Source organism: Elephantulus edwardii, unplaced genomic scaffold (genome assembly GCF_000299155.1).
Source record: "Elephantulus edwardii isolate Elephantulus edwardi_28Jun2011 unplaced genomic scaffold, EleEdw1.0 scaffold00387, whole genome shotgun sequence".
Lineage (NCBI taxonomy): Eukaryota > Metazoa > Chordata > Mammalia > Macroscelidea > Macroscelididae > Elephantulus > Elephantulus edwardii.
This window is the reverse complement of record NW_006400137.1, coordinates 946,203-954,909: the sequence shown is the minus strand read 5'-3', so window position 1 is coordinate 954,909 and position 8,707 is coordinate 946,203. Positions and strand designations below refer to the sequence as shown.

General features: G+C 37.8%; 1 pseudogene; it reads right to left on the bottom strand.

Annotated features, from left to right (window-relative positions):
• Positions 1 to 5,684: 5,684 nt before the first annotated feature.
• LOC102847590 lies at positions 5,685 to 6,827 on the bottom strand (annotated as a pseudogene).
• Positions 6,828 to 8,707: the final 1,880 nt, after the last annotated feature.

The following is an 8,707-nucleotide window of genomic DNA, read 5'->3' as shown; positions in this document are numbered from 1 at the left end:
TTTTAATTCATAGTAACCCTCATGTGGATGGTACAGAACTGTACTAAGAGATTTTAATGTTGAGATCTTTTAGAAGCACATTGTTAGGTCTGCCATCCAATAAACCTTTGGATGAGTTAGAACAAACAATATTTCAGTTAGTTTTCCTTTCATTGCCTTTGAAATGGAACTGACTCATAGTTGACTCTTGATTGGATTTCTGGTACTGTAAATTGCACGAGAGGGGATGTCCTTAGTTCTCCTTTGGAATCAGTAATGGATTTGAACTGTCAGAGAGATGTGACTATTGAGTTAGCAGTACAACTTCCTAGGGACTATGAGTGCCATCAGAGAACCCTAGTTTGGCTAGTAGTTTAATGTTTAGCCATTTTTTTTCATTACAAATATTTTTTAATTTATTTATTTTATTTTATTTTAATGTTTAGCCATTTTAATCACACAAGTCCTTCAAGAAAAAAGATGAGATCATTTGAAACCTTTATTTTAAATTCTTAAGAAGAATTTAAGCTTATTCTGACTATTTGAATGAAGACTATCTGGAATATGAATTGATGGGCTTAAACTGGAAACCATAGTTACAGAAATAAAGAAAACTGAAAAGAAACAATGATAGATTAGATATCACAGAGACTTGTGTAAACAAATAGCTGACTGGCCATTGCTGTATGATCATTAAAGCACAGCACTAAAGTAAAAACTCTCTCACAATGTAAAGAAACATCTCAGAGGTGCAATCATGATCAACACAGGGATGAGGTTAGATACAGGAACATTTATATATGTTTAATATGGTAACTGAAGGGGAACAGATGAAGATAGTGTATCGCAAAGTTTACAGAGCTATGTACATGGGTCATAGAAGAATTCTTGTTCAGAAGTGTTTTTAATTGGAACAAAACTAGTAATGAATGACAAAAGGTTAATCAGACACAATGAAACATCTTGGGTGGAAATGAAAAAAAATTCCAACAACTCTTTATGTCAAAGAGAAAGTTAGAAATGCAATTACAGACTATTAGGGAGTAAAAAGAGAGTAAAAATAACAACATAGAATATTTGGCTGAAATTTAAGGAACAGATAATTATTATACTGAAATGGTTCCAGAAACTGTTGCAGGAAGAAGTAGAAATGCCAAATGCCTTTAAAAGATGCAGTATAAATCTGATACCAAGACATAATAAAAACAGCACTTAAAAATAAAGCTACAGAATTATCTCCAGGATTAATATATTTAGTGTGATAAATATGACAGCTAAGTGTGGTAATATGCAGGTACTCAATACCGCAACATGATTTCAGAACCTAACCAAGAGATTCTGAAGTTCATCTGGAAGTAAAATAAGTAAGAAAAGCCAAGAAAATTCTGGAAAATAAGAGGACAATTATCTGGTAATTGCTGTATAGTTATTAAAGTATTTCATGATGTTTCAGTGATCAGAATAGCCTTGAATTAACCTCAGATCAGTGGAGAGCGATGGGGCACAAACGTTCATTCAGAAACAGATGCAAATATATAGAAGGAAATGGTATTCCAAATCAGCAAGAAGTTATTATTCGGTAAAATATATTAGCATGACTAATTACTTATTTGGCAAAATATTGACAGCAAAACCAACAACAGTAATAAAGATAGATCCTTATCAGATTATAATACTTAGATAAGAAAGCTATAAAAGCATTAGAAGGACATCTGGGAAAGTAATTTTATAATCTTGGGATGGAGGAGGTACCTCAATATAGAATCTTAGGATCAGAAATCTTCAAGGGACTCACTAAACTGACTATCTAAAATAACAGATACAGTTTTTCTTAATAAAAGTTGTTGTTAAGTGCCATTTAATAGACTCTGACTCATAGTAATTCCACAAACAACAGATCTGAACCCTGCCTTATCCTTCACCATTCTCACCATCTCTGACATGCTTGAGTCAGTTTTATCATTGTGTCAATCATGTTATTGAGGGTGAAAATACTAAAATAAAATTGAAAATAACAATAAATTAGGAAAATTACTGACATATAAAAAAAAGAACTATTTCAAATCAATATGCAAAATGGTAGCACCAAAGTAATAGTGTATAAGTTGTTCCAGCGCAGTCCCATACTCATTCCTCCCTAGCTCCAACAGTGATGGCTGCTCACCATCCACTGGTTAGACTTCTTCTAGGAATCACCCAGGCTTGAGAGTGCTGCTTTTCCAAAAGAAAAGAAAAACCATGGTGGCCCTCTCCTTGTCTTAAGGGTAGTCTGTGTCCAGTGACTGACATTTCTGAAGGGCTGTTCTGGCTCCTGTAAAACCACTGGGAGTTTGTTACAGATTTAATTGTGTCTCTCCTCACTAATACTGTATGTTAAAGTCTCTAATTCTCATACTTGGGAATGTGACTTTGGAAATAGTCATCAAAAGAAGATGGCTTAGTTAAATTAGCTTGAAGTCCTAGGTGAAGAGATTGAGATTGTTAATAGCTTTAGTTTGCTTGGCTCCAGAGTCAAGATTCTTGGTACCAGCAGCCAGGAAATTAAGAGACAAATTGTAATGGGAAAGTCTGCTGTCAGAGATATCTCCAAAGTACTGAAGAGCAACGATGCCAGTCTGGAGACTAAGGTGCGCCTGATCCAGGCCATGGTCTTTGCAATTACTTGCTATGAGTCAGAAAGCTGGACAATGCTTAGGGATAATAGAAGAATAATTTATGAATGCCTTTGAGCTATGGTGCTGGATAATAGTATTGCATATAACATGGACTGCCAGGAGAACAAACAGTTTTGTCCTAGAGAAGATGAGAACATACTGCTCCTTGGAGGCAAAGAGTCTGAAGCTTCATCTGGCATACTTTGGACATGTTGCAAGAAAGGACCGGTCCTTGGAGAGGGACGTCATGTGTGGAAGGATTGAGAGACAGCACAAGGGAAGAAGACCTTTGATGAGATGGATAGATTAAGTGACAGGGGTAGTTGGGGGTAGATGTGTCAGAGACAATAAGATTGGCACAGGATAGAGGAAGATTTAAGACTGTTGTACATGTACCATTATGAGTCTCAGGCAACTTGACGACACATATCATTATCATCATTATAAACAACAACATCAACCACAACTACAACTGCAGTAGGATGATTCCTAACCCGGTGTGATTGCTATCCATATCAAAGGAGAAGGGACTCTGGAAAGAACAGCTCTGTGATTTTGAGCTATAAGTCAATGGATCTCTGGGGCTGCCAAAAGTTGGGAGAGGCAGGACAGGACATTTCCCTGGAGCCACAAAGACACATTAATTATGGACATCTAGCTTCTAGGAGTGCGAGACAACGTATTTTTGTTCTATAATGTACCCACTTTGTGGAACTGTTATGGCGCCCCAGAAAACTAAGACTAAGCATGCTGCTGCTTCTCAACCTCAGTTGGCTTCTGTTGTGGCCCTATTTGCTCTTCAGAGCCTGCTAACCTCCTGCTTGTAATCCTTAGAATATGTTTCCTGGAGACTTGATCTGAGACATCAATTAACTAAAATGAATATGGAGCATAAGCACAGATCACAAGAGAAAAAGTAAAAGTATTGGGGCCAATAGCACTGAACATGTGAAACACTGTCCAGAGGAACAAAGCCACACCTAGAAGCAATGTTGCTCAGGCCCCTGCTGAACACACTTCTGAACGTAAGCTTGACAGAGGGACCAACATTTGCGTAATAGGTACCAGTATAATTTTGTTTAGTGATCTCTCACCTGTGAATTTATCCTAAGGAAGTTATGTGTTGGGACGTTTGCACAAAATGTTTAGCATAATATTGCAGTGTAATATTATAAAAACCTGAGTACATAAAGAAATAGTTAAAGAAGTGCCATGCAGCTGCACCAAAACACAGCTGGAAGATAGAGAAAAATAGTACATTCTTTTACATTGCAAGCAATACTTAGAACTCAGCACTTGACCTCAGGGTTATCCAGATTGTGCTTAAGTTTTACAAAGAAAAGTCTGCTTTACCTAGGCAGGGTGACCTTCTTATTTTGGTCTCAATAAGATGTTAGGCAAGTTTTCAGGAATACTCCGTCTTTGTAAAAAACATTACCACAGGACAGGTAAAGGGTCAGCAAAAGAAACACAGACATTTTACCAGATGGATAGACAGTGACTGTAATAATAGATTTGAGCATGGTAGAGATTGTGAAGATGGCACAAGTTAGGGCAAGGTTTCAATTTCTTGATCATAGTTTCGCTCTAAGTTTTAGTTGACTTCATGCCATTTAATAATAACACCACCAACAACAAAATAGAGCTCAGAGATTTTTCATGGATAAAGACCATCAGGAATATTTTTTTTAAAAAGAAAATAGTAAGTTTCAATGTGAAGCCAGGATTAGGCAACATGAGACTGCTATCAGTCATTAGCACTGTCAAAAAGCACTAAACATATATAACAAAATAGTGTTTCACTTTTAAGTAATTAATCATTCATTGAAGAAAGCATAATGAAGAAAACTATTTCTCTTGTGGAGCCTGTTTAGCTTCTCACATTTTCATGGGTTGTCTGTATTTTTACAGGTGTCTTATTTCCCCTTCACAACAAGATCTTCAACGTCTCATTAGTTACCCTTCCACTTCAGGCTATGCTCATTCTTTTTTCTTTCCTCTCCTACTCCTTTTAATTAATCTCTTAAATATTTTTATAAAAGCATTACATTCTCAAAGTAAAATATGCAAACAAAATATGAAATAAATATATAATTTATATACAAACAATATATAAAATATAAAGTAGAAAAAAGTAAAATAAAAAAAAAAGTTAAAAAGTCCTTAACACCCTCTGTACCACAGATTTCTTTCTAGACCTTTCCCTGCATAGACAATCAGAAAAAGACAATTAATTGAGAGACTGATTAATAAAAACCTCATAGTTTCTTATTTGTTTCTTTAATGTTTAATATATGTTAAACATGTTTCTGTGGCAGTTTGCAAACAGATCTAAATTCCTTATTAATGTTAGCATATTTTTTCCAAGTGTTTTTTGTACTTTCTTTTATCATCATAGTTCTCCCATCAAGATACATAGCAATGATAGTAGAATTATTTTTAAATATTAGTATTAAATATTAAATATCTTTTCCCATTTTAACTTTACATTACTCTGCCAAGAAAAGAAAAATTAAACTCAAGTTATTTGAAGCCAGTACACACTTCCATGATTAGCTGGGCATGTAAAAGTTGGTAGCTTTGTTCTTCCTTCTGTGTAAGCAGATCCAGGACCTAAGAAAGATTGGAGCAGGTTATCACTGTTTTTGAAAAGTGTGCTACAGAAATGGAGGACCCATTATAAGCCAAGTTACAAAGTAAGTATGGGAGAGGGAAGGGCATTTTCCAGAAATGAAATTTCCAGAGTCCCAGTTTATCTTTTCCCCCCTAAAATGGCTGGAAGAGGGAGTAAAAATCTCAACATGAGCTTCAAAGTACTGTCTCTGTGAAGGGGGAGTTGCCTCACTGGGGAGGGGGGTTGCTAAGTTGGACCACACACTCCCTTCCCAGCTAGGGACAAGGAAGTATTGTCCAGGGGTATGAGAATGGGTTGAATTCTCTAAGAGGTTTCTTCTGGAAATAGACAAATTGAACTCTTCCTCTCACTTCAGCAAAGAAGTTATTTTTAAAAGCACTTTGGAAGTTCCCCCTCTACCCTTCTGGTGAGAAGGCTCAGGGAAGTGAGTCATCAGTATAGCCACCTTTGAGGCTGTAATGGAATTCTTGAAGGTTGGAGACCCCATAAAATGTATGAAGGCTACTGCCACTACCAGGATATGGAAAAAAAATCTGATGAGACTGGAACCATACGTCAAACTTTCCAGGAAAGAAGTGCTCAGGTATGCGAGCAGCATAAATGCCAGCTCTGGCGATGTACATCACAGCCATGAGGAAGAACCAGCTCATCTGGCCAACTGTGGTGGCCTTGACTAAGCCCTTAATAGTATAATGCTTGGTGGGCACCACACCACTTAAGCCAAGTCCCAGGAACACTCCTGCTCTTGTCTGCTGATGCTTAGGAGTGGCAACTTGGTCCCATTATGTCACAATGATGGCAGAAATGCCCAGGATACAGACAATGGAGAGGTGGCTGAGCAGTGCCTATGGAGAGCAGGAGAAGGAGGAACAGAGCCAGGAGACCAAGCTTCCCATAATGAGCAGAGCAATCTCTGAATAGTCCAGGTTGGAAAAAGTCCGGGAGACTTTCTCTGAATGACAATAGACGGTGTGGAAGAGCCTGAAGAAGCTAAGACACTGCAGCTAGAAAGAACATTCTGAAAACCACATTCTCCTGTAGCAGGGCCAAGAAGTCCGTATTTGTTCTGAGCATGGTCAAGATTCCCAAAAAGAGAAACAGCACAAAACCAAGCCGATGAGTCCAGATGTTGCCAGTTTCTGTATGGTTGAGGAAGATGCTCTTAAAGTAGGACTGGAAAGAGGGCATGGGTGGTGTATGGCCATGCAGCAGATACTCATTGTCCTTCAGTCAGTCAGGGGACACATCATATGGGATGACTCTCCTGTGTCCTTCCCAGACCTTATACATAAATTCCTCTATCTTCTCCATGACGTAGTGGGCTTGCAGGGGAAATGTTTGTACCCATATCTCCTCCTCTTCTTCCTGGGGCACAGGGCATGTCTGCTCTTCTTCAGTTTTGATTAGTTTGACTATTGCTCTTTTGCCCTTCTCTTCTAGCAGGGGTCCCAGTTCAGCAGTTCCACTGTGTCAGTTTCCCTGCTACTGGCAGGTGCCCCATTGCCCTGTGCCTTTGTGGGAAGACAGCTGCCTGGTACCTCAATACCATGTAGCTTCATCTTGGGAAAATGTGGGGGCCTCTCAGCCTCAGGGAGCAGAGGTCTCCCTCTGGTGGTAGACACACCCTGGGGGCCACGGTGCCCTTCTCTACCCTTCTCTATCTACATCCCAAGCGCTAGAGGCTGCCTGTGGCCAAGAAGCCCAGCACCTTCAGAACCCACTCAGCTCCATACGAGGCACTTGATGACATGGCGGCATCACCTCTGCAGTCTAATGTTTGCATTTTATCCCGTTGTAGATGTGTACCACTGTTTATTTAATCAATATTTCACACACTATCATTTACGTTATTTCAGACGTTTTTACATTAGAAATTCCAATGTATATCCCTGTATATGTGTTTTGGGTTAGTGTAGCAACAAGAATAATTTTCACAGGTCGTTGTAGAATCAAACTTTTTGCTACTATTAAAAATAATTGTTAAATCTAGAGACATTGTCATGGAATTAAACAACATGTAAAAATTGCTGAATTAGACCTTGTTTTGTTTTATATTATTTTACCATGAGAGAAAATTAAATGGGGAAAAAATACTCATTTATGGTTTTTGTTTCAATATCAAATGACAAGAGAACATAACACGTTAAAAAAGATAAGACCTTGACGCTCAGTAACAACAACTTATTGCCTCACGTTAGAACTGATTCATAGCTGACTTTCCAGCAGGTTTTCAGAGACCATAAATCACATTGAAAGAGATTGCCTATTTCTCAGCTGGTAGATTTGAAACTACTTGCCTTTGGGTTGACAGAACAGCTCCTTACCCACTATGTCACCAGACCTCCTTTAACTTTTCACTAAGACATGATAAGATTGATCTTTTACAACATTTACATTGATCTGTGCACCTGCACATTGTTTTACAAAGATGATTTAAACAATTAGTGGACACAAGTCAAGGTTAGTGGCATGACAGCACCTTTCCTGCCACTTTGAACTGGAGGTTCTGAAGATTTCTTTACTCAGCTTGACTAGATGACCTTTGTTGATTTTACTTGAAGCTATTATTGCAATTGACTTCATCCTGATCAACATCTGGATGTATTTTATATCAGTCTGTTTTCATAATTCCACAAAGAAGTACTCAAGATTAATACTTGTTTATTTTCATCTTACACAAACCTTAAATAAACTGGTGGCCAATTCTAGCAGAATTCCTTACTGTGAATCTTTTTACATAAGTAAATGGGATGGTAAATCCATTAAACACCAAATTTTCTGTTGCTTTAAAACCGTATGTCAGCTGAAAATTATTTTAAAATGGAATAAAGTCAACCACTAGCAAAATACCTAGGGACCTTTTTAGGTTAAACGGAATAGAAGCAGCCATATGTGTGGATAGGATATATAGTTCCTCTCTCTGTGTAAATAGAGAGACAACAGAAAGGAGCAGGAAAACACATGTGCATGTATGTGTGTGTCCAACTAAGTACACAGGTGGCAAAATACATTATTAAAGTAGTCAGTGCTCTGTTCTGTTGTAGTTACCATTCCTCCTTTTCTTGTAGGTTTCTTCCTTTGCTTTTAGAGTTTCGAGATTGCAATTTTAAGACTTGTAAGGCACTTAGGCTTTAAATTTATGATGTTAACCTATTTATTTATGTATGTATGTTTTAGGCAGAATATTAAATGATCCAGGAAGTATTAAAAGAAGATGGAAAGAATATACTGAGTCACTAGATCAAAAGGAATTGGCAGACACAGAAGAATTTCATGAAACAGCATATGAGCAAGAGCCTATGGTGATGAAGGAAGAAGTTCAAGCTGCTTTGAAGGAAATAGCAAAAAAATAAGGCCCCAGGAATAGATGGTATACCAATTGATGTATTTCAGCTAACAGATGCTGCCCTGGATGTGCTCACCAAGTTGTGCCAAGAAA